Genomic DNA, 15,386 nt, shown 5'->3' on the forward strand with positions numbered 1-15,386 from the left:
GGACCCGAAATTGAACAACACGTTTAATACTGTTTAAACACGAGTACATCACGTTTAATACGGTTTAAACACGTCACACGACAGATCGCGTGAAGCACTCCATTACATTTGAAACGCACAAATCACACACTTTACCTCATCGCTGCACAAATTACGTAAAATCATCACCATCAAATACAAACACCATCGACTTAAACATAAAATAAAGTTGCCTCAATAATGTTTTAAGATAGATTGAAGAAAAAACGTATTTTGTTTACTTACCCGAAACACCATCACCCGCGCGCCGTCTTCGTGCGTGGAAGTCGTTAAATGACGTCACATCCGGTATTTGAATCGCAAAAGTAAACCAATTACTTTAGTTTAAAGATAGGTAGTTAGGTAAACCAGAGTGAATGACCAATTGATTTAGCATAACACATTACACTTGTATTTTGTCTTAAAAATAAATGTGTATGTGTTAATGTAACTAAATACATTTGTGTATAATGAACAGTGCTACAAAACCCATTTTTTGAGTGCAGTCAGTCATTATGTTAATGATAATAGGTCTTGTATTATCCTGCAGAGGTTTGTTTTACGATAATGAGCAGATGAGTGTCGATTACATTGTTACAGTGCATGGCTACTTGCCAAATAAGTAATTAAATAGTCATTAAATATTGATTCAAGTTTAATTTTGTTTATTAACAAAACAAAGACACCGTGAAGTGATATGAGAGACATGAACTAAGCACAGTTTAGAGATTTAAGATGTAAAGTTTGGCTACCAAAGACAACATATATGCAGTTTAACAGCCATTACGCAATTAAAATATATGATGGCAGAATGTCAAGATTAACCAATTTGAATATTACAGACCGTGATACCTAAATGTAATCTATATCTGGACTACAACTAAAATATTTGGGAAAATGTGTTGCAAAATGCAGAACAATCTCAGGCGTATTACATGACTAGTCTGTTACCTGTCGTGTTGGACACTTGCAGAATACAGATAGAAATTAGCTGTGTGTACAGACAGCACACACACGTTGCTGAAGCTGACACCTGTCTCATTAGTGCAGACAATACTCAGTTGACAGTATACTGCATTGCTTACAGAGTCACTGATCTGAGACCTGATCTGCTATAATCTGTCAGAAAAAAACGGTCTCTAGCTGTCGCTGGGGCAGTACCCTTTAAAAAGGTCCTAATATGTACCATTTAGGTACCAATATGTACATGTGAGGTGTTTTGGCTCAATCATTCAAAAAATATTTAAGTTTGATTAATTATATTTTTGCACAAGCAACACACACATCTCTGCTACAAATGAACATTTGAAGTTTGTTTCTAGTACTTACCATTCTTGGACAATTACACCAAATGTGACAGAAGTGCAAACGTTACAACTTACCCCATTGATGGGGTTAATTGTAACAGGCAGGGGGTTAGTTGTAACACTTGCTAAAAATGAAGTTTGCAGGCAAATATTTCAATACTATTTTGTCTGTATACTTGAAGTGGACATTGTTTATATATCTGTCTATAATAGACGGGTATCCACACTGTATTCATTCATCCAGCACTTTTCTAACAATAGTTCAATTATAAATAGATAAAAATGTCTAAATATGTGAGAAAAGCAGCACAATTATGACAAAACAATTTTTTATATGTGACCCAGTCTGTAATAAATACTACAGTTTCAAAATTCACATTATGAGATAATGAGCATCAAAGTCTGATTTTAGCCATTCATTTCATTATGATTTCAATCTTTGGCGTGACCTTATTCAATCAATATTAAAGATATGAACAAAAATAAATTTGACACACGATTTTTGATAAGACAGGCACATTTATTTTGTTGGCATCCAGCAATCATATGTGTGTAGACTATTTAAAACAACGGCGAGAATAACGCTAACATTAGCTGTTTTTATATCGTAAGTGCTGAGGGGTTAGTTGTAACACAGCGTTACAATAAACCCCGCTGGGTCAATGTATTTTCAAGCCCACCAAAAAAGTTGCTAAGAGCTGCAGACTTTTCTAAACGATGCTATGTTTTAGTCAATAAGACACTGATTAATATGACACAGCATTGGATTTGGTATCTTTTACACCCAACTTAGAAACCAAAAAAATATATGATGAAAAAATTTACTTACATGCCACCAAAACACTCGTTCATCAAAAACTTTCTGAAAAAAACATTATACATTTCCAATAATTTGCAGGAGATCGTTTTTTGGTAGCGTGAAAAAAAATGCTGAAAACCAAAACGCTCAACCTTGTGCAACAATGTAAACAGTCAGTGTTACAACTAACCCCGCATTAGATTTTCCCTGCGCACCCCTACCAATATGAACTCTTTATTGTATGTGCAAAGGTGTACTTTTTGAAAGGGTAATGCCCCACCGACAGCTCGGGACCATTTTGACCAATTTTTCTGACAGTATAGGATTTTGAGTAGAATAGAGCTGACCCAAGATTAGTTTGAGTATGACAATAGCCATCCCATAGAATTCCCACAGATCTCTATTGAGATGGCTGCCATAACCTCAACTGAGCTCATCTGCCCCGTAAAAAACACCCATTCTTTGTTCCTTCTCCGCCCTCTCATTCATCTAAGTAGAGATGCATGGCAGAGAGAGAGGACAAAGAAGAAGCTGAAGACGATCCAAAGCTCAGACAGAGCTGTGCGGGAATATCACGAAGCCCAACTCTTAAATGAGACTATCCAGGAAATCTCCTGTCATGCTGCCAACGCAATATCCCGGCACCCAATCCATCCAACAGCAAACTATCAGTTAAGTTATAAAAAGACTACACTTAAAATTTGTAGGTTGCATTTCAGGCAGTTATCACCTTAGAAAACTGCAGCCGAAAGAGTTTTCCAATGACAGGATTTGTGAAGCGCCTATGTTTGTCAAAAGATAACCTTGTAAAGCTTCGCTGGAATACCAAAGCTTAGTCTTCACAGCGGCACGCAGTCAACACATGTTATTGCACTCCCGGCTCTGAGAAACAGAGACATAAACCTCCAGGACATCTTAATCTCCGCTGAAATACACCCTGACACGCAGACCTGTGTCTCTGCCTGCTTCGTATGAATAAATCATCCACCCTAACTGGCGGTCTGTCTCTCTACTCAGCACCGGTAACGACACCTCATTCCCAGTGTTGCCAGAGATACGGCTTAATGCTCTGAGGGTTCGGATAGACGCTCATATTCTGCTCAATATTTCCTGACTCGATAAGGTGAAGGGAAAGACCGAACATTGTGATAAAAGTGCCACAACATGTCTTAACTGATGAATTACCCCATTTATTTGGTGAAGGGAAGGAGAGGCAGGGGACATTGGATAAGAGTGTCGTCTTTTGTCAAAACTAGCAAAAGTCACAGGGGTAAACAGTCATTCAGAGTTGAACACGTGATGGTGTTGTGGGGATTACGCTGTGTCCGCAGAGGCACGGGAGATCGTGCAATGTCATTGGAGCTGTTTGTGGAAAGTCAGATGGAGATGGACGGAGGGAGAGAGAGAGGGAGGGAGGGGTGAGGTTTTGCAAGAAAATATGGGGAGCTGAGGAGAGAAGTGAAATATCAGGCAGAGAGAGACATACTTTAGTCAGCATAGACTATAAGAGTGAAGTGGGCCAGAATAAGATTCATTGTGTTATTAACCTTATCTTGTCCTTTCACTCATGCACCGTGTAACATTGTGTTTAAAGAGCAATGAAATTAAGCAAAGGATGAAAGTAAAATCCATCTATACACGCAAAAAAATGGTCCTAAGCTGTCACTGCAGCAGTGCGCTTTAAAAAGATCCTACTATTTACGAAATAAGATAATTATATGCTTTTTTATTATGCCATGAACTGGCAACCTGTCTGCATACAACTCACAATGCTTATAGACTTCTGCGACTCTCCAAAGGACACACGGGTTTGGAAAATGAATGGATTGATATTATTACATTCATTTGTTAGAAGATGCTTTTATCCAAAGCCACTTACAAATGAGAGAGCATTTTACATTTGGTCAGGGGAGCCAATAATAAGCATAGTTTACAAAATACTTGTTTTAAATTATTTGTCTTTTAAATGTGTTTAACTGCAGTCTCATAAAAATATCCACATCTTGTATTGTATAAACTGTAAATACCTATGCACAGACACACCGGGGTAAATTGCCTATTTTCACAGCTTCTTCTTGCTAGGTCAGCTAATATTTCCCTTGCATTGGTGCCTGTCATTTGGGAGAATAGTTAAACGGAGAACACATTGAGTATACAGAGCTCTCAGCGCATGTGTGTGGGCTGTCTGTGGTGGTGCGGGAATTCACGCCAGAGCTAACAGTTAGCATGCCTAACTGTTAATTTAATTCTTAAAGGAAAATAAAAACTAACGAAAACATAAAAGAAGTAAATATGATACTTGTATTAATACATATATCTTTCAGAGTTACTCCATATAAATGCAGTCCATAATAGGAATTCTGGCCAAATCTACTTATAAAATGTTCTTAAATCTACTATCATTTAATGAAGTACTGTGTAGTAGAGAATGAGTATGGTTTTGTATGACATGGCATAGTTGATATAGCTCTAGAAATACACTATATTGCCAAAATTTTTGGGACACCCCTCCAAATCATTGAATTTAGGTGTTCCAATCACTTTCAGTGAAAGGAACTCTTAATGCTTCATCATACCAAGACATTTTGGACAACTTTGTGCTCCCAACTTTGTGCTCCCAACATGAATGTGCACCAGTGCACAAAGCAAGGTCCATCAAGACATGGATGAGCGAGTTTGGTGTGAAGGAGCTTGACTGGCCCATTAGAACATCTTTGGGATGAATTGGAGTCGAGACTTCAAGCGAGGCCTTCTTGTCCAACATCACTTGTGTCTGACCTTACCAATGTGCTTTTAGAAAAATGGTCAAAAATTCCCATAAACACACTCCTAAACCTTGTAGAAAGTCTTCCAAGAAGAGTTGAAGCTGTTGTAGCTGCAAAGGATGGGCCAACTTAATATGAAACCTTATGGATTAAGAATGGGATGTCATTCAGGTTCATGTGCAGGTGTCCCAAAACTTTGGCAATATAGTGTAGCTCACTATACTCTTAAACAGTGCACTATTTGATGGGACATTCATTTTTAGTGGTGTCCAAAATCATATGGTGGACATTATTGAGTGCATTCATTCAACCCCACAATGCACCGCAATAACGAGTGTACAATCAATGTAAACTTACAGCTGTTCACTGAGGTGCAGCCAAATGAATTCTCGCGCCTCATTGGAAGATGAAGCCCACACTGCAGTGCTTTCGGCGAGCTCAAGTGTCCGGATTCACTCACTCGTTTTTATTTACTCCTTCGAGTGAAATATATTGGTTGACTAATATAGTGAACGAGGGTATAGGGGGGCTATTTTGGACCCAGCCTCGATGTGGCTCTGGCATTCTAGTGATGTTTAGTTTAACCTCATAAACTCAGTGGATGTCTCATTCATGCCCACCGTCCCCTATAAACATTTTAAATTCATATAAATTCATTTAGGCATATAGCTGACAGCTTTATACAAAGTGGCTTACAAAAATGATTGTTTTCTAATCTTTGGATAAAAGTGCCTGCTAAATGCCTATGTAAATGTGAAAACAATTAAGTTATTCATCTTAAAGAGGCAATAATGTGAGAGGTGCTATAAGTTTTGCTTAAGACCTTACGGTAACTGTTGGAAGAGGGAGGGAGAAAGGATTAGAAGATGTCCAGGTGTTCATGGTTTTTATAGTGGCTAATCAAACAGAGTTTGAATGAGCTTATGGTGCATTGGCTCTTAACTATGTGGTCTTCTCAACTATTGATAGTCATCTTAAATAAGCACCAGACATGTTTGGTATGTGCATCGTCATTCGATTCTAAACCAACAGTGACAAGCAGTTGACAGGAATGAAAGATTTTGGGTTTCAGGTTGCCTCCACCTGATGTACCCTGATGATGGAACGCAACAAAAGGTCGATGACTCAAACAAACAGATGGATAATTCCTAAACTATAAGCACTAAATATATTCTTAGTAATATTGTGTCTGCCTTATTTGAATTCATAGAAATAGAAACAGAAATATATGAAGAGTTTGGTTCCAAAATGCAATAAATCCATTTTGACCATTTTTTTTTTACTAATGTTTTCTATACCAAGAAAGTGACAAGATGAAAACCGCAATTTTTTGTTACAAACTTTCGCATAGCATCTTTAGGTTAAAATAACATTAAAAAAATTCAAATCCATTATAAAAACGGATTATTTTTACATAAAAAATGCAGTTTTTTTTTCAAAATGCTATAAATATATTGAATCAATATATAAATGTGCATTCATCTTTGCCATGTTATGTTCATTTAGTTGACTAGTGTTATACACTGATTAAAAAATAAACATTAATGGCATTAATCAAAACACTTACTTTTTCATATTAAGAACACTGTCATTGCTGCGGTCATTCTTGGGACGTCGTCGCTGAACTTTTTCAACAGCAGTCAGCTGTAAAATGTTTTGGTCCTGCTTGATTTTCGTTGACTTCGAGTAAAATAATGGAAAGTTTTTCATAAAATCCCCTTTTGTCAATGTGTTAGCATGACAGAAGCTTGATGCTGTCGGGAGAACAAGCAACAGCCGGCATTTTTCCTTCCCCGAGTGCTTCGCGTAATTTTTTTTATTTTGATGGCTTACGTTTCTTTCCCGCCACAGAAAAGCACCACAGGTTTAGCAATGCCATCAAAAGTACTATTTTATTATTGTTTGTTTGTTGATCACGAAGTACAAAGTAGATGAGGCAAATTAGGATTCTTTGTGTATACAAAGCGCTGCCCTTATTGTTTGCATGGAATGGTGCGCTATGATTGGTTAAGCAGATTTATTGCATTCTGCAGAGAAGGAGGAATGGCGTTTGTCAAATTTTGGGGAAAATATGACTGAATAACACAGCGGAAATCGGATTTTGCGTAAAACAGGTAACACAAGAATTTACTTTTTAATACTGACCTGATACAAAACTGATTTTGGTGGTAACTCACATTTTGGAACCAAACTCTTCATATTGGTGAGAGCATATGTGTGAATATAGAAATGCATGATGTGTATATTATGCATTGAGTTTGCAAACTTGACTGATACCAAACTTTGCACATGTGTGTGTCAACCCCTAAAACTCAGCTTGAACTGAACACATTGTCGTGAGCTACTCTAAAGCATAGGATTTATTTGTCTTTCTATAATGTGCTCAGCATCATTGATGTTAAAAGAATGTGTAGCCATTTCCATCGTAATGCTGAATAAAAAAAAAACATATCTTTGTAAAAACATACAGAACTGGGGACGAATGAAAGATGCAGATTCTACTTGCTAAATTACCCTGAACGCTGTTGTAAATGATCTTGATATTACTGTGATTACTTTTTTCCATCTATTATCAAAATTGTTAAAAGGAGTCTTTGTACATGTAGTAAAATGGTGGGAAGTGTACTGCGGTCTTACATGGTATCCGTGGTGCAATTTCACAGACAGGCAGTTAATCTTTAATTTTTATGGATCTTCACATGCCATGCCTCTGTGCTTGAGAGATGTTCGTCAACCATAGGTTAACAAAAACAGAAGTCTGAGACAATTTCAGTGGTTCCCGAGGTCTGAACCCCTCCGAGGTTTTTAGGTCATTGAGGTCACGGAAAAGACCTAATCTCCTGTCTTTGTCCCGTGTAATTTACAGGCTTTTTATATATGTGCACAAAGGTGCTGACTTGTGTGTGTGGTCTGAACTTCTCTTGCCATCTCGGCTATCACCGCATTACATTCTTTCATCCGCTCTCTTGTTTTGATCTCTATATACACTTGTTATTATGTAAAAAGCCACCTTCTATACTTGAGGGCAGTAATGGCTGTTTTCTGTTCCCTAATAACCATAATTCAAATCATCGCCTTTGCCGGATTAATGCATAAATGTGGAGGGCAGAAAAGAGCCTTTCACCTCTTCCTGTGTTTCTCTGTATTCATACCAATACTTGCCTTTGCTAATAAATTATGGATCAAGCCCTTTGCTTAACTAATTATAGCCACAGACCCATTTCACTGATGGCTAGTTTCTCTTAGCACTTAATCTGTGCTTTTTACACTAATACAGACCATTAGTGTTTCAATTTCTCGGCCCTGGTGGCAAAGCCAAACTCTGGATGGGAGAAAGACGCAGAAACTTCTGCAGGCTGTCCAGATGACCTTCTCCAAGTTAACCCATCGTGCCATGGCTCCCTTCTGCATAATAGATAATAATAAGACTCTAGTAGGGAGGGAGGGAATGGGACACGGGCCAATATTTCTTGCAAATTCATTTTTAATGAGGTAAACAGGTCTGTCCAGGTCATGACGGTAACTGTGAGTGTTGAGTCCATATCTGCAACTGTCTTTGCTCTCAACATCCCCCTCTTTCCTCTGACACTTTTACCAGCCGCAGGCAGGGCTTCTCCACTCGTAATTATATCTCACTGCTGCTGATAGAAAGTGCCCTGCTTACCAGTCAAGCCCTCGTATTTCTGCCACCAATTACGTAGGTAAATGGGCTGGATGCAGGCTGTGCTCTCAGGAACCTTTTTAATAATTTGTAGAAACACTACATGTTGGTAGATTGAGTTCTGTGCGGCAAATGTGCAATAATGTGGAAGAATATCTATTGAAATGAGCTGTTGTTTGATCATTTAGTGCTCAAATAAATATACCTGTAGGTTGAAGCAATATGGAAGTGCGGTCTGAGACCCAATTCCTTTGTGGCTGAAGCAACAGGTAGATAATAGTTTAGTTTTTATTCATCTTCATGGATTTACCGAATCCCGATGCTGTTATTTTTTAGTGGAACACAAAATTGTAACTTTTGGCAAAAAAAACTGTATTTTAATCAACCTTTACAAAATATAACAAATCATATTGTATGTTTACATACATATATATGAAGAGCTAAGATGCAAAAGCCGCTAAACGGCAATTTGATAATGATATTGGATAACCAATGTAAAACAATCGTGGATCACATTTAGCTCTTTCCTCGCCATTGACGAGTTATCTCGTCAATTAAGAGAAAATATTTGAATAAAAATATTCCTGATATATTTTATATTAACTCTTTCCCCGCCAGCATTTTTAAAAAAGTTGCCAGCCAGCGCCAGCATTTTTCATGATTTTCACAAAAGTGCTTATTAGTGCCTTCCAGAAAAGTTTTTTTTAAATATATAAACATACAGTATATCAAATGAAAGATCAGACCCTCTGCTTTCAAGCAAAAAACACGTTTCATCCTAAGCCGGAAATTCTCGTCATTGGCAGGGAAGCATTTTCTCTTAATTGATGAGATAACTCATCAATGGCAGGGAAGGAGTTAATCTGCAATACCGCGATTATCCACTTAATGACGCACTTACCCAATTTATGAAAAAAAATTATTTACTAATTTTAAACTCTGTGTATGTTTTGATAATCATTCTGAATCTGATCTCTAACTAAATTCCTTCACAAAAATGCAATTATTTCAGCTTTTGCTAAAAACATTGTATTTTTAAAGAAAAGAAAAAACATTTAAGAGTTTATAAGCAGATTAAATGTTTTTTTCCTATTTTGTTTGTTTGTTTGTTTATTGTTTGTTTAAAGGAAGAGGGTTTTTTCTTTCATTTGATATATTTGTATGTTTATATATTTTTAGAAGAAAAAAATTCCGGGAAGGCATTTGTGAAACTTTTGTGAAAATCACAAAAAATGCTGGCGGGCAACTTTTAAAAAAAAATGGCTGGTGGAGAATGAGTTAAACTTTGGCTTCTTGTGAGCACAAACCAAATGTGGCAGATACATGCATCAGCGACCCCTAATGCGTGGTTCAGTTTCTTAATTTTTACCTCTTGAATTCGAGTTTCATAATTTGCAGTGTTTCTACCGTATTTTCTCTTTTTTTTAAGTCGCACCGGAGGATAAGTCACATCAATCAAAAATCAAAAAAACATATATAAGTCGCAGTGGACTATACGCCGCATTTATGTAGATAATTATTTCACAAAATCAAAGCTGAAAAACAGAAATTTAATCTGGAAAGGCAAGTTATTCAACTAAACAATAGCGCACAGAACAGTGGGCTGGATAGGTGTCCGTATGTTAACCTAATACAAACAGTAATTTACACGATACACAATAGCATACTGAACATATCTGGAAGGCTCAAAAGGCTAAATGAACAGAACAAGCCAACGCGCATCAAGTTTGCAGGCACGTCATTCCACATCACTGAATTAGTTGAATTACATAAATACAGGAGCAGAATATAGCGGACGCCCGCGACTGTAGACAGTAATGTTGTCTCTTGGTTCATGTACATCAAAATTAATTTATACTGACTTACAAGTCGCACCTGACTATAAGTCGCAGGACCAGCCAAACTATGAAAAAAAGTCAGACTTATAGTCCGGAAAATACAGTAGTTGGATCTTTAGTGATTTGCAAATGTCTTGTCTAAAGAAGTGGATTTTTTTAGAAGTGGAGGTCTATCTACCTACCTACCTACCTTTTAGGACTATTTTTAGGGCCCACACACCAATATTTGTAGTCATATGGGTGTGGTAGAGGGCCCAACCTTGTATGTTTTCGTAGAATCCAAAATTGCAAGGGGCACCCCGGTTGGTCACTATAAACTGTAGTTGTATCTCACAAAATGTGAACTTTTGTGTTTCATGGAAAAAATGATAACATACAGTTGTGAAACCACATGTGGGTGAATAAATAATGACAGCATTTTCTTTTCTAGACAAAGTTTTTGTTAAAAACTACTTAAAAGCTATTAGAAACATGTTTGTAAGGGAGGACCTTTCTCCCCTCTGACTCAGAGGATTTAAATGTGCCTTTTAAATGTGAAATGTGTGCCTCATTATGTGTCTAAACATCTCCTCGCAAAGAAAATGGGTTCACGTAACTAAGCGTCTAGTTACGCTTGGGAAAAAAACTGGCTGACAGGGAACGATGCGCAGCATTGTCAGCTGGGAAATCAAAGCTGGTGTATGCGTTTTCCTGTGGATGTCAACGGCACGGGGACGACTGACAAACCTGGAGTCCCCCACACACTGCCACTCCTATTCCCTGTGAAGTGCTGTGATTCGGTGAAGGAGATAGTGTGAGAGAAAGGTGAGAGCTGGAACAGATGGAGATGGGTGATATGTGTCGTCAGGAAGATAGAGACCTTGAGAAAGTAACGCAATCGTAGATGTTTATGTACTTCACTTGTATAATGTTCTTCTGCTTGCTGATAATGAAGACATATCAGATGAATGTATGACATTATGGTGGGCGTTATATTAATGTACTTCCATAAAGACCCTTGTACAGTTTTGGGAGTTCGGATCTCATTCTGGCTGAATTTCCCCTCACCACCCACCACATACATTTACAGAAAGACCCACAGATATCAAGAAAAAAACATTTCCGTTGGGTTCACCTTGGGAAATATCCTCTGCCGGTGTTCATCTCCTGTTCCCCACATTGTATTTTTCCACAGAAAAGAAACAGGAAATCGATATCATTTTTGCCTCGTGTAAGGAACAAAAACGGACCCATTTGAATTTGATCAGTGCCTGGGCCCGATTTGAAACGTAGTGATTCTCGCCTCTGAAATGAGACCTAGATTAAAATCCCTTGTCGACCAGGCATATCATCACAGATTCATGACTTATTGAGCACAGACTGATGGGGGTTGATTTTCTCTCGCCAGGAAAAAACGTTCTCGATTCGTCTCTGGGGGGCGAGCGCCCCGTCTCCACGGGTGCCTCTGTATCTCCCGAGCTTTCACGCCCCCCAAGAGGACTAAAGGTCAATTTTTGACATGATGAGAGACATCATTTCTTGCGCCGGTTGCGCTCTAATGAAATACATTTAAAGAGCATCATCCCTTGTTTGAATTGAATCTGGAGTGAAGATTGCAGAGATGTTCCCATCTGCCGCCTCTTGACTCTTTGTTTGATGTTTATTCAGAGAAAAAAGCTCCTGTTTGCATAAAATGCGGGATGCAGTCCGGTAATTGCGGCTGGTGGAGTTGGGTGTTCTTCTCTACCTGCAGTGCACATGGGGGGAGGTGTGTGTGTGTGTGTGTTTGCATGTGGTGCAGATGGAAAGGTGAATATCCAAACGCTCCAAATGCATGTGTGTTTACAGAAGCACAGGGGAGCGTGAAAAGCCGGAGGTTGGTTCCATTTAGAATAGACATTGAAACCTTAAGAGAAGCAACTTTGACTAAACAGACTCTTTTTCATAATAAATCTGGTTGGATTTGGGATTAGAGGTTGATTATGCTGATCACCGTACATAATCCCATCATCCGCCGTGTCATCCACATCATCAAACACACAAGATCTTTCCTTCTTTATCCTCCATATATTCTAATTTGGAATGTATGTTAATGCAGCTTTGAATATATATCCATTTCATCCAATCACTGGGCTGCTTCAGTTTATAGTAAATGATCTCTCTCTCTTTTTCTCACTCCTCCAAGTGGATGCATGTGTATGTGTGTGTGTGTTTGCGACAGCCTTGAGGCATCCCGTTTCAGTTCCTCAGCTTCCAGTCAGACTGAGAGAAAGGAAAGGGGGGGTATATAAGAGTGGTAGGTGGGAGTGGGGTTTGACCGCAAAGTGTCTACTGTTTAAAAGAAAGGGACTTTACCCTCCCTCTCTCTCTCTCTTTCACTCATTCCCTCTCTCAGCATCAGCAGACACGGTGGCTGGATGGAGCACATTCAGTCCGAGTAGAGACACAGTGTGGAATGACAGAACTGTCATTTCTCTTGAGACAAATTAAAAAGCACCTCAGGAACCCGATGCATGCAACCTTTGGTCGGTGTCACATTTCGTGCCGTTGAAGAGGCGCATCCCTGAGCTTGTATTCAAGGACTGGTTTCACTAAGGTAAGCTCTGATGCTCTACCTGTTTGCATGACAGAACTGGATAATAATTGCTCTGTTCTCAGTGTTTTATTGTGTTTGTTACTTTTAAGCCATCTAATTGAGAAAAAAAATCAAATAATTGATGCTGTGTCACTTTACATCGCCGTTAAAATAAATGGTTCATGTCGAATATCGTGAGGAATAAAGTGCTGAGTCTGAGACTGGCAGTGTTTAAACTGATGCAGTCCAGCTTGCTTAAGGCAGCTCATTACGGTTAATAGGGGAAGTGGTCTACATTTTAAACTCAGCAATCATTGCACTTTCCAAAGAGGAAAAATACACCAGGGTGCGTCTACCGTAGTTTGCCGTAACTCTACACGTGTCTGGCTTGTCTGCAGTTGTGGTCTCTTGGATGTCAGCCGGTGTCCGTTTACCTGCCAGACGATGTCAACCCTCTCAGTGTCCTCTGCAGCCGGGTAGAGCGGCAGCTGGTTTGTTTTAGCGCTTCTCTATTTAGTTCCCAGCTCGTAGTGTAATGCCACTGCCGGCTGCCAGCTACTTTTTTCTCGCCTTGTCCGCAGGGGGCTGTTCGGATTGGTGAACTGTCCGTATTGATGGGTTGTATCCGTTTGAGAGAATGTGGAAGCGGAGATGTGGGCTGATTGTATGAATTTGTGTGTGTGTGTGTGGTTGAGGGGGAGGGGTCTGGGCTAGGAAGCGCAGGGGTTGAGAGACATTGCATGAGTATGTATACGTGTCTGTGAATGTGTGTGAGAGAGAGTGAAAGAGAGAGAGAGAGTTTTAAGGGGGTGGGAGGTCTATGACAGAGACCCCCTGGATCCAAGGGTCCTAAATTGGAGGGAGGTTCTTTTGGGAATGCAGGAACCTTGTTAGTCACCAATGAGGGTTGCAAAACTTTCAAGACTGCTCAGTGTTCAGAAAAATGTTTAAACCTTTTTACAAATAAAATGTTAATGAATGTAAAGAAATGACAGAATACACCACTATTCACATGCTTAAATGTAAATGATAAATTAAAGTGAGGTGTGATTTTTAGAATATGATTATACATTTTTATAACAGCCCTACACTGGTCCCAAGTTGTCACTGGAGCAGTACCTTTTAAAAGATCCAAATATGTACTATTTAGGTGCAAATACGAATACATTTGGTTCCAATATCTACCTAATATGCACTCTTTGCTATGTGGGTGATTCTCATGAAATCCGTGTCCAGAATCAGAATTTTTAAAAAGCCCCTTTTTTGCACATATAAGATTATGGTCTGAACTTACTATGACCATTATTTTTAGAGGATTTAAAAAAAATTCCTATAAAGTTATTTACCTTTTTTTTAGATTATCATTATCAAAAATTATCATTACCGCAACATGATATTACATTAAATATATGCATTTACAAACTCATGTTTCGGTAATGAGAACAAAAATTTCAACTTTTATCTGGAGAGAAAAAATAAGAACTGCTTACCTGGTAGCCATCTTGAGTGTCACAGTCAATTATGTCCCTTCCAACTATTTTTTTTTAAAGTTAGTTCCTTGAGGGCTTAAACAATGGTTGAAAATTGTTGCGGAGGATGAGAAAATTTTTCTTGGACACATTTATATTCCTTATTATTGTCTCTTCATTTAGCAATGATCACCAAATACCGCATGTTTCTTTACTGTAAATGTTTATAGTATAACTGAAGCTTTTTATTTTTTAGATTTTTTAATTATAAATATTTCCATGTCAAAGAACCCAAATCCAGTCATGGACATGTTGCAGTAATGAAAATGTTCCCCTTAAATGTGGAAAAAACAACAAAATTGGTTTGTATGATGTCATTTGAAATCATGTGCAAAATAGTACACAAAGAGATGTTTGTAACTGCATGCTTCTTATTTTGATAGCATTTACTTTTTTATCAAAATGTTTCATGACACCTCATAAGTCTAATTTCATGAGAATCACCCATGCACCTCTGAGGTACTAATATGATCTCTTTAAGTGCAAATCTGAACTTTTTTAAAGGGTATTATTGTGACAATTTTGTTCTGTTTAGTGTAACACAATTGATGTTGTTAATGCCACCTGGGTGGTTAATACCTCTTTGGTTCTTTGCCATCATCATCTTGAGGACATTAGAGGTGGCAAGCACCCATGATTGTTGCCTGAACAGAATGTTTAAATGTTTTATGATGCTATGTGGAGAGTATTCATTGACAGTGCCAGTCAGAACAAAGCTGAGTGGGAAACTAGCTTTTGTTTGAACAGCTGTCAGCCCGTGCTGCTTCTGGCGCGGTGATGCACTTGGTGCAGCTATTAGACTATCGGTGTACTTCATTGGTGGTCAGTCTAATCTGTCTGTCTGTCTTTCTGTATATCCATCCATCTCTCCATTCATCCATCCGTCTGTCTTTCTGCATATCCATCCATCTCTCC

The 15,386-nt window shown here is 38.5% G+C and overlaps 1 protein-coding gene across 1 annotated transcript in view; it reads left to right on the forward strand.

Annotated features, from left to right (window-relative positions):
* Nucleotides 1-12,633: 12,633 nt before the first annotated feature.
* tncb (tenascin Cb) overlaps nt 12,634-15,386 on the forward strand; it is a 48,686-nt gene continuing 45,933 nt past the window's right edge. Inside the window, exon 1 of the mRNA XM_073861158.1 lies at nt 12,634-12,963. The gene's annotated coding sequence lies outside the window, so the exon portion shown is untranslated. The remainder of the gene's footprint in view (nt 12,964-15,386) is intronic.

The sequence above is a fragment of the Misgurnus anguillicaudatus genome, chromosome 22 (assembly GCF_027580225.2).
Source record: "Misgurnus anguillicaudatus chromosome 22, ASM2758022v2, whole genome shotgun sequence".
NCBI classification, from domain to species: domain Eukaryota; kingdom Metazoa; phylum Chordata; class Actinopteri; order Cypriniformes; family Cobitidae; genus Misgurnus; species Misgurnus anguillicaudatus.